Source organism: Monodon monoceros, unplaced genomic scaffold (assembly GCF_005190385.1).
Source record: "Monodon monoceros isolate NGI ecotype Baffin Bay Population unplaced genomic scaffold, NGI_Narwhal_1 Super_Scaffold_10, whole genome shotgun sequence".
NCBI classification, from domain to species: domain Eukaryota; kingdom Metazoa; phylum Chordata; class Mammalia; order Artiodactyla; family Monodontidae; genus Monodon; species Monodon monoceros.
This window is the reverse complement of record NW_021703766.1, coordinates 45,862,816-45,873,889: the sequence shown is the minus strand read 5'-3', so window position 1 is coordinate 45,873,889 and position 11,074 is coordinate 45,862,816.

The following is an 11,074-nucleotide window of genomic DNA, read 5'->3' as shown; positions in this document are numbered from 1 at the left end:
AGGGGATACCTACTGCGTGTCAGGCCGTATGTGAGGCCCTTACCTGCATGATTTCTTTGAATCTTCACAACACCCCTGTGAGGTGTTGTGGGCCCTCAAAGAGACTACAGATTGTCAAGCTTGCTCTTGCCTCCCATTGGATGCCTCCTGGGTCTAGACACACTGCTGTGTCCGCCCATCACCTTCGAGGAATTCCAACACCGCAATCACATATTCACGAGCTCAGCCAACTTCCAGAAACATGAGTGATAATAGTAATCAGTTACCACTATTTTATGTCACTAAGTTTAGGGAGGTTGGGTAAGCAGCAGTAGCTAACTGCTACACCCCCCTCTCCCCAAGGATAACCACTGTGCTGACTTGACCTCTAATGCCATAGATTGTTTTTTTTCCCCAATTCTTTACTGTGTATAAATGAAATAATAAAGTGTATCAACCTCCGGGTTTCCTCTTTTATCATGATCTCTGTGCTTGGACCCGTCTTACGAGAGTTTAAGGAGTGGGCACACACTTTGGCTTCCTGGTGCCCCTTCCTTTGAAGGCGGTGTAGTGGACATTGGTTATATTGGCCTGTCCAACATCCATTCATATTTCTGGTTGCAGCACCCCAGATTATCCCTCACTCTTCATCTGTGTGTTTGGGGGGCAGCAAAGTCCACCTGCTAGTTCTCTGGGGATGAGCCCATAACCTAGGCCTGGCTAAAGAGAATCTTCCATCTCCCTGACCACAATGACTGTTCAGAAATGGGCCTGTGATCTGAACCTGGCCAATGAGAGCCAGGGTGGGCTTCTGCTGAACTAGTAGGGAAGGGGAACTCCTTTTATCATATGGTTTCCCAGCTGGTAGAATCTAAGGCCAGAGCTGCTAGGGGCCCATTGTGAAAGGAGAGCTTGCCTGGGAATGAAGACAACACAAGAAAGGAAGGCAGAGCTGGGAGATGGAAAGAGAAAGAGAATCCTAGCTACCTCCTTGGCCCTGGGTCCACCTGTACCTGAAGGCAAACTTAACCTGTTTCAATTAGATCAGTCTATAAATATTTTTTCTGCTTAAGCCAGTTTGAATTTGGGTTTTCTGTTATTTGTAGCGCAGAGTCCCTGCAGGGGGTTATGCACATGGAGTTGTTTAAAAAGACCCAGTCAGCGTTTCCATTAGCTGGACCCAGTGCTCGTGTGGAAAAGGCAGTGTAACAGTACAGAAGTTCTCACACTGTGAAATCTGGACCAGGCCCATCAGCATCACCTGGGACCTTACGAGAAATGCAAATTCTTGGGTTCAACTTTAGCGAATCACAAACTCGGAATGGGTTCCGGCAAGAGTGTTTTGAGAAGCCCGCCAGGGGCTGTGTGCTAGTCAGAGCATCACCACAGGTGAGCATGGTGGGAGAGAAACAGCACAGGCTTGAGGTCCAAGTTGTGTCTTTGCCTCTGTCTGTCCGGCCCTCTGATTTCAGGTGAGTTACATAAATCACCCTGCTTCACATTTCCTACCTGGAAAATGGTACACTTCTATCTGATAGTACTGTTATGTAGGCCAGTGAGTTAATAGAGGTAAATCGTTCAGAATAGTGCCTGGCACATAGTCCACGCTCATTAAAGTTAGATCCATGGTTTTCAGACTTTGTTGGACATTAGAATCACCTTGAGGGGCCCTCCCCTCCCCTCAGAATTTCTGATTCTCACTAAGGGAAGCCTGGAAATTTGCATTTTTAACTAGTTCCCAGGTCAAGTTGATGCTTCTGGTACAGGGGACCCTGCTTTGAAAACCACTGCGTTAGATGTTACTGCTAGTGGTCTCCAACTCCCTTTCTGGTGGTTCGGCAGTCACCTCAGGTGCTCTGGAATCGCTCTTTTCCACTGACTCAGGCTTCTTTCTCCTCCTCTCCCTCCTCTCTGGCTTCAGTTTTGATAGCTGGATTCTCTGTGCTGGTAACTGGAGCTCTGAGCCCAGCTTTCCGCTGGGAGTGGCCCCAGCCTCCACCTGTTCAGGGAACCTGATTGATGGTTCCTTCAACCACAACTGCTCCTTTTTTGTCTGCCTTCAGAACTGTCTCCAGCTTGCTTATATAAGCAGATCCCTTTCCTTCTAACCTCTAGTAGGCTGCATTTGCCACATCATTCCTGACACTGGCTGTCCAACCCCCATCACAGGCATTTCTTTGCTTTGCTAATAAAAATGGCTTTAAATGCAGAGCCAATTAAGCTCCCCTCCAACAAGCTCCTCTATAACTTGACCTGTTAGCTAGAGCAAGGTCAGTGTGGCTGGAGCTGAAAGTGAGGGGGGAGGAAGGCAGGAGATTAGGTCAGACATACAGGCAGAATGTAGATTGTACAAGGCTTTATATGTCATGAGAAGAACTTGGGCTCTAACTTAATAGTAGTAAAAAATTTAAATCATTAAAAAAACTTGTGACATATAGTATATCTGTGTGTATATACACAATTTATACATGTGTGTACAGTTGAAAAAAAATTATACACTGAACACACGTGTAGCCACCACATAGGTAAGAAATGGGACATTGCCAGTCAAAACCTTCCCTAACATTTGTGGATCCTGGACCAACAGTGCAAATGGAGGCTCCCTACCTATAGTTCTCACCCTGTCTTCCCATTCCTGTCTACATCCTGAACCCTTGTGGGGTCATCCATGCATGTGTGAGGGCACCCTAATCTGTATGGTGGAGTTGGTCCATCTCAGATCACCTCTTGCCCACCCCTTGGATCTAGAGGTGTGCACACCAGCATGACCTGCCCTGGGTTTGGGGGCGAGAAGGACTATGACAAGGTCCACCCAGGTGCTGGAAGCAGGTTCAGGAACACTTGGGTAGAGGATTCTAGAGAATTGGGTCCTCTGTGCATGGCCTGGAACTGCATTATCCAAGAAGGTAGCTGCTAGTCGCATATGGCTATTTAAATTAATAAAATGAAATAAAATTTAAAATTGAGTTCCTCAGTTACGCTAGCCACACTTTAAGTGCTCGTTAGCCACAGCTGGCTAGTGTCTGTTGCACTGGACAATGCAGATACAGAATGTCTTTCTATTGGACAGTGCTGGTTGGGAAGGAGGAGTGGTTTCGGTTCCATAAGACAGGACAGTATGACTCCCCCCGCCCCCCGCAACTGGTAAAAAGGTCAGGCAGGAGAACTGCCTGTGAGAGAAACCAGATGTTGGATTTAACAGACAAAGTCTTCAAAGTAGCCATTATATAAATAGGTCCCAATAACTAAAGGGAATCATGACTTAAAAAGTAAAAGTAACGTATGATGATACTGACTTACCAAATTTAAAATATCAATAAAGAGTTAGATATTATAAAATAGAACCAAATGGAAGTTTGGAGCTGAGAAGTGCATTAACTGAAATGAAAAAATCAGTAGATCTGAGCTGACAGGAGAAGAGAGATATTATGTATTCTAAAGAACAAAGAGAGAAAAGAATGAACAAAATAAACAGAACCCAGAGAAAAGTGGGACACCGTTTAGCAAAACAGTATACACTTAATGGAGTGCCAAAAGGAGAGGAGAGAGAGATAGCAGAAGAAAAATTATTCTAAGAAATAATGGTGTATACACACACACAACACATGCATACATACATACATGTACATATAGTATTGTTGGGCCTATAACATATAGAATGGTAATATAACTGCCAACAACAGCACAAAGGAAGTACATTAAACCAAAGTTGTATTGGGCTAAGGAGAGGACTCCAGATGGTAATTTGAAATGAACAAGAACAAATGAAGAGAACAAGAAATGGTAAGAAGGTTAATATAACAAAAGCTATAAATATATGCTTGCTCTTCTCTCTTCTCTCATCCTCTTTAAAAGACATAACACTATATAAAGTAATAATTAAAACAACGCATTCTTGGTAACATTTATAGATGTAAAATGTATACCAATAATACAATACAAAGGGGGGAAAGGTAATAGAATTCTACAGGAGGGACTTCCTTGGTGGTGCAGTGGTTAAGAATCCACCTGCCAGTGCAGGGGAAGTGGGTTCGAGCCCTGGTCCAACAAGATCCCACATGCCACGGAGCAACTAAGCCTGTGCCCCACAACTACTGAGCCTGCTCTCTAGAGCCTGCACGCCGCAACTACTGAAGCCCGCACACTCTAGAGCCCATGTGCTGCAACTACTGAGCCCATGTGCTGCAACTACTGAAGCCCAAGTGCCTAGAGCCCATGCTCCACAACAAGAGAAGCCACTGCAATAAGAAGCCTGTGTACCACAACAAAGAGTAGCCCCCACTCACCTCAACTAGAGAAAGCCTGTGTGCAGCAATGAAGACCCAACGCAGCCAAAAGAAGAAGAAAAAAAAACTCTATAGGAGCAATGTTGCTATAGCTCACTGGAATTAAGTTAGTATAAATCTGAAGCTCATTCTGATTAGTTAAGATGTATATGGTAAGCAACCACTAAGGAAATCACTCAAAAAAATTAATGAAAAGAAATTAGTAAAGAAATTTAAATGCTACATTAGAAAAGATTCACTTAATGTAAAAGAAACAGTAAAGGAAGAATAAAGGAGCAAAACAGGCATGAAACACATAGAAAATAAAAAGTGAAATGGCAGATATAAATCTAACTATACCAATAATAACGTTAAAATTTAATAGATTAAAACTATCCAATCAAAAGGCAGAGATTGTCAGGGAAAAAAAAAAGAACCCACCAAGATCCAATGATATTGTGACCTATAGGAAACATACTTTAGATTCAAAGATACAAATAGACCAAAAGTGATAGAATGTAAAAGGTATATCATGTAAACAGCAACCATAAGAAAGCTGGAGTAGCTATACTAATATCAGATGAAATTGATTTTTAAAATGTTACTAAATAAAAGAGGGAAATCTTATAATCAAGTCAATTTATCATGAAGATATAACAATTATAAACACATATGCACATAACAACAGAGCTCTGAATACAGAAATGAAAGGAGAAAATACAGAAGTACAGGTCAATGGAACAGGACACAAAGCCCAGAGATAAACCCACACAGTTATGGTCAACTAACCTATGACAAAGGAGGCAAGGATATACAATGGAGAAAAGACAGTCTCTTCAATAAGTGGTGCTGGGAAAACTGGGCAGCTATGTGTAAAGGAATGAAGTTAGGACACTCCCTAACACCATACACAAAAATAAACTCAAAATGGATTAGAGACCTAAATGTAAAAGACTGGACACTATAAAACTCTTAGAGGAAAACCTAGGAAGAACACTCTTTGACATAAATCACAGCAAGATCTTTTTTGACCCACCTTCTAGAGTAATGGAAATAAAAACAAAAATAAACAAATGGGACGTAATGAAACTTCAAAGCTTTTGCACAGCAAACTATAAACAAGACGAAAAGACAACCCTCAGAATGGAAGAAAATATTTGCAAATGAATCAACAAAGGATTAATCTCCAAAATATATAAACAGCTCATGCAGCTCAATATCAAAAAAACAAACAACCCAATCCAAAAATGGGCAGAAGACCTGAATAGACATTTCTCCAAAGAAGACATACAGATGGCCAAGAGGCACATGAAAAGCTGCTCAACATCACTAATTATTAGAGAAATGCAAATCAAAACTACAATGAGGTATCACCTCACACCAGTTAGAATGGGCATCATCAGAAAATTTACAAACAACAAATGCTGGAGAGGGTGTGGAGAAAAGGGAACCCTCTTGCACTGTTGGTGGGAATGTAAATTGATACAGCCACTATGGAGAACAGTATGGAGGTTCCTTGAAAAACTAAAAATAGAACTACCATATGACCCAGTGATCCCACTACTGGGCATATACCCTGAGAAAACCATAATTCAAAAAGACACATGCACCTCAATGTTCATTGCAGCACTGTTTACAATAGCCAGGTCATGGAAGCAACCTAAATGCCCATCGACAGATGAATGGATAAAGAAGATGTGATACATATATACAATGGAATATTACTCAGCCATAAAAAAAGAACGAAATTGGGTCATTTGTAGAGATGTGGATGGACCTAGAGACTGTCGTACAGAGTGAAGTAGGTCAGAAAGAGAAAAATATTGTATATTAACGCATATATGTGGAATCTAGAAAAATGGTACAGATGAACCGGTTTGCAAGGCAGAAATGGAGACAAAGATGTAGAGGGGAAAAAAATACACAATTCAACAATAATATTTGGAGACTTCAGTACACCACTTTCAATAATAAATAGAACAATTAGGCAAAAGATCAACAAGGAAATAGAAGATTTGAACAACACTATAAACCAGACCTAAGAGACATCTATAGAAAACCAGAATATACATTCTTCTCAGGTGCATATGGAACATTCTCCAGGATAAACCATATGCTAGGCCATAAAACAAACCTTGATACATTTAAAGAGACAGAGATAATTCTCTGATGACAATGGAATGAAATTAGTTATCAATAACAAAAAGAAATTTGGGAAACTCACAAGTATGTGGAAATTAAACAATATTCTCTTCAATAACCAAAAGAAATTAAAGGGAAATTAGAAAATACTTTGAAATAAATGAAAATGAAGACATCATATACTAAAATTCATGGGATGCAGCAAAAGCAGTGCTTAAAGGGAAATTTATATTTGTAAATATCTATACTAAAAAATAATTATTGCAAATAAATAACTTAAACTTGCACCTCAAGACACTGAAAAAGAAGAACAAACTATACTTATAGCAGCAGAAGGAAGAAAACAATAAAGATTAGAGCAGAAATATGTGAAATAGATAATAAAAAAATAATACTGAAAATCAGAAAAACCAAAAGTTGGTTCTTTTAAAGATCAAGATAGGAACATAACATTAGCTAGGTATACCAAGAAAAAAAAGCAAGGAGACTGAAATGATTAGAATTAGAAACAAAAGAGGGGACATTATACAAAGCTTACAGAAATAAAAAGGAATATTATGAACAGCTGTATGCCAATATATTAGCTAATTTAGATGAAAAACAAATTCCTAGAAAGATACAAACTACTGAAATTGAGTCAAGAAGAAATAGGGCATCTGAAGAGACCCAAAGCAAGTAAAAATATTTAATTCATAATCTAAAAACTCTCCACAAAGAAAACCTAGACTCAAATGGCTTCACCACTGAATTTTACCTAACATTAAAATAATAACTAATACCAGTTCTTCACAGATGTTTCCGATAAATAGGAGGGAATACTTCCCAACTCATTCTATGAGGCCATTACCCTGCTACCTAAGTTAGACAAAGATATCACAAGAAAAGAAAACTACAGGCCAGTATCTCTTATGAATACAGATACAGATGCAAAAATCTTCAAATACTAACAAACCAAATCCAGCAACATATAAAAATAACTACACATCAAGAACAAGTGAGATTTTCCTCTGCCTTCTAGCTCTGGCTGGAAAAGATGGCTCCATGTGGGTTTCCCATTATTGCTCCACAGAAGGAGAAGTTGATCATGTCCAACACTTTGCTGCTTTGGGGCCAGTATCTAGGCCAAGAGCAGAGGTGTGATCCACACCCAGGACTGACGGTTAGGAGTTTTCCTGGATAGACCTGGGTATTGTGTCTTAATGGCTGGCCTATAGCCAATTACAAATTTTCTGACATAAAACTGGAATCAGACAAGACTCAAGCCACTTTTCAGCATCTGTAGGAAGTAGGTCATGAACTCTCTGCTGTTTGCCACTGTGTATTACATCCATCAGCTTATAGGCAAACCCTAACTATTCTGAATAAAATTTGCATTTGGACACACACACAAAGAACAAGTGAGATTCATTCCAGGAAGTCAAGATTCGTTTCACATCCCCAAATCAATTAATGTAATACACCACATCAGTAGAATAAGAAGCAAAAACCACATGATTGTCTCAATAGATATAAAGAAAATATCTGGCAAAATCTCATTCATGACAAAGACTCTCAGCAAGTTAGGAATATAAGGGGACTTCCTTAACATGATAAAGGCATCTATGAAACACTTAAGCGACCTCATACTTAGTGGGGAAAGACTGGATGCTTTCCCCCTAAGATCAAGAGGAAGGCAAGGATGTCTGCTTTCACCACTTCTATTCAACATGGTACTGGAAGTTCTAGTTGGAGCAATTAAGGAAGAAAAAAAAAAAAGCATCAAGATTGAAAGGAAGAAGTAAACTGCAGATGACATGATCTTGTACAGGCATAGTTTGGAGATATTGTAGATTCACAGTGTAGTGTGTGAACACACCTAGAGACAGAGCTTTGTCTATGGCTGATTTTCCACAGGGTTACCAAGATCATTCAGTGGAGAAAGAACTGTCCCATCAACAAATGGAGCTGGGACAACTGCATGGTCACACAGAAAATAATAAAGTTGGGCCCTTACCTCATACCATATTAAAAAATTAACTCAAGATGGATCAAAGACCTAAATGTAAGAGGAAAAACTATGAAACTCAGATATGACACCAAAACCACAGTCAACAAAAGAAAAAATTAGACATCATCAAAATAAAAAAATTTTGTGCTTCAATGGACACTATCAAGGAAGTGAAGACAACCCAAAAAATGGGAGAAAGTATTTGCAAATTATGTATATAAAAAGGGGCTTGTATCTTGAATATTATTATATAAAGAACTTAAAGAACTCAATAATAAAAAAGACAAACCCAGTTAAAAATGGGAAAAGGATCTGAATAGACATCTTTTCAAGGAAGACATACAGAAGACCAATAGGCACATGAAAAGATGCTCAACATCATTAGTCATCAGGGAAAAGCAAACGAAAACTACAATAAAGTACCACTTCACACCCACTATGGTAACTATAAATAAAAAGTCAGGGCTTCCCTGGTGGCACAGTGGTTGAAAATCTGCCTGCTAATGCAGGGGACACAGGTTCGAGCCCTGGTCTGGGAGGATCCCACATGCCGCGGAGCAACTAGGCCCGTGAGCCACAACTGCTGTGCCTGCACGTCTGGAGCCTGTGCTCCACAACAAGAGAGGCTGCGACAGTGAGAGGCCCGCGCACCACGATGAAGAGTGGCCCCCACTTGCCACGACTAGAGAAAGCCCTCGCACAGAAAGGAAGACGCAACACAGCGAAAATAAATAAATTAATAAACTCCTAAAAAAAAGAAAGTCTGGTAAGTGTTGGTGAGGACGTGAAGAAATCAGAGCACTCATACACTGCTGGAGGAAATGTAAAATGGTGCTGCAGCCACTTTAGAAAACAGTCTGGGAGCTTGTCAAATGATTAAACATAGAGTTATTACATGACCCAATGATTCCACTCCTAGGGATATACCCAAGAGAAAAGAAAACTATGTCTACACAAACCCCAAATGTTTATAGGAGCATTATCCAGAGTAGCAAAAGCTGGAAACAACCCAAATGTCTACTAACTGATGAATGGACAAACTAAATGTGGTATATCCATACAATGGAATATTATTAATAAAAAGGAATGAAGGGCTGACACATGCTACAACATGAATGACCCTTGAAGACATTACAGTAAGGTTAAAAAAAAAAAGCCACATGCAAAAGGCCACATGTTATAATATTGTACAATTCCATTTATATGAAATGTACATAATAGCCAAATTATATATACATATATATATATATATATATATATATATATATTTAGAGAGAGAGAGAGAGAGAAAGAGAGAGAGAATTGTGGTTGATTCGGACTGGGAAGGATGGGCTAGAGGGTGATAGCTAATGGTATGGGGTTTCTTCTTGAGGTGATGAAAATGTTCTAAAATTGACTATCATGAATGTTTCACATATCTATGAATATACTAAAAACTACTGAATTGCACACTTTAAGTGGATGAATTTTATGGCCTGTGAACTCTATCTCAATGAAGCTGTTTTAAAAAATGAAACAAAATGTGATATCACTGCACACCTGTCAGAATGGTTATCATAAAAAAGACCACAAATAACAAATTAGGGGGACGATGTGGAGAAAAGGGAACCCTGTACATTGTCAGTGGGAATGTAAATTGGTGCAGCCACTCTGAAAAACAGTATGGAGGTTCCTCAACAAACTAAAAATAGAAATAACATGATCCAGCAATTCCACTCCTGGGTATACATCTAAGGAAAATGAAAACATTTACTCAAAAAGATACATGCACCCCAATGTTCACAGCAGCATTATTTACAATAGCCAAGATATGGAAGCAACCTAAGTGTCCATCAACAGATGAATGGATAAAGAAGATGTGGTGGGAGGGGATCAAGATGGTGGAGCAGAAGGACATGGAGCTCAGTTCCCCCAACAAACACATCAAAAATACATCTACATGTGGAACAATTCTCACAAAAAACCAACTGAAAACTAACAGAAGATCTCCTGTACAGCCAAATCTGCAAGGAAGGTCTCCAAGTAAGCAGGTACAATGGGGGGAAAAAGGCATCAGGACAGGACTGGTGACACTGGGAGTGATCTGTAAGGGAAAGAAGGTCAACATGGGCAGCCCCTCACCCTGGGGAGCCCCCTCGTGTGCTGGAAAATCTGCTGGGACAGATAGAGGGGCTGGAGAAGTCTAGATTTTATCCATGAGGAGTGCGTGTGTGCTGACTTGCACACCAATCAGGGCAGAGAGAGATCTGCGCCTTGCTGCACTTCCCAACCCAAAGGGGCAAATGCCCTGGCCCCGCTCACTCCATACTACAGTCTGGCACAATATCAGAGCAGAGATTCGGTCTAGTAGTGCAGAGACAGACTGGGCTGCCTGGAGTGTGATCCGGGCTGAACCACAGAATCCACTGTCGGCACATGCGTGGGCTGGTGGATCAAACCAGGCAGACATTGTCAAGGCAAGCACCGGGCAGAGCCACAGATAGGCACAGTGGCTAAAGAGCTGAATCTCAGGCATACAGGCCCTGGGAGAGGACTACATCTAGCTGCATGGAGACAGCCTGGAGGGCATGGGATGTGGTGATGGTGGGGAACTGTGGAGCCCATTGTCAGCACACACACGGTGAGAGTGGGTCTGGCCCTGGCAGTCATTATTGGCACACACGCTGGGCAGTGCCACAGAAATGCACAGCAGCTGGACGCT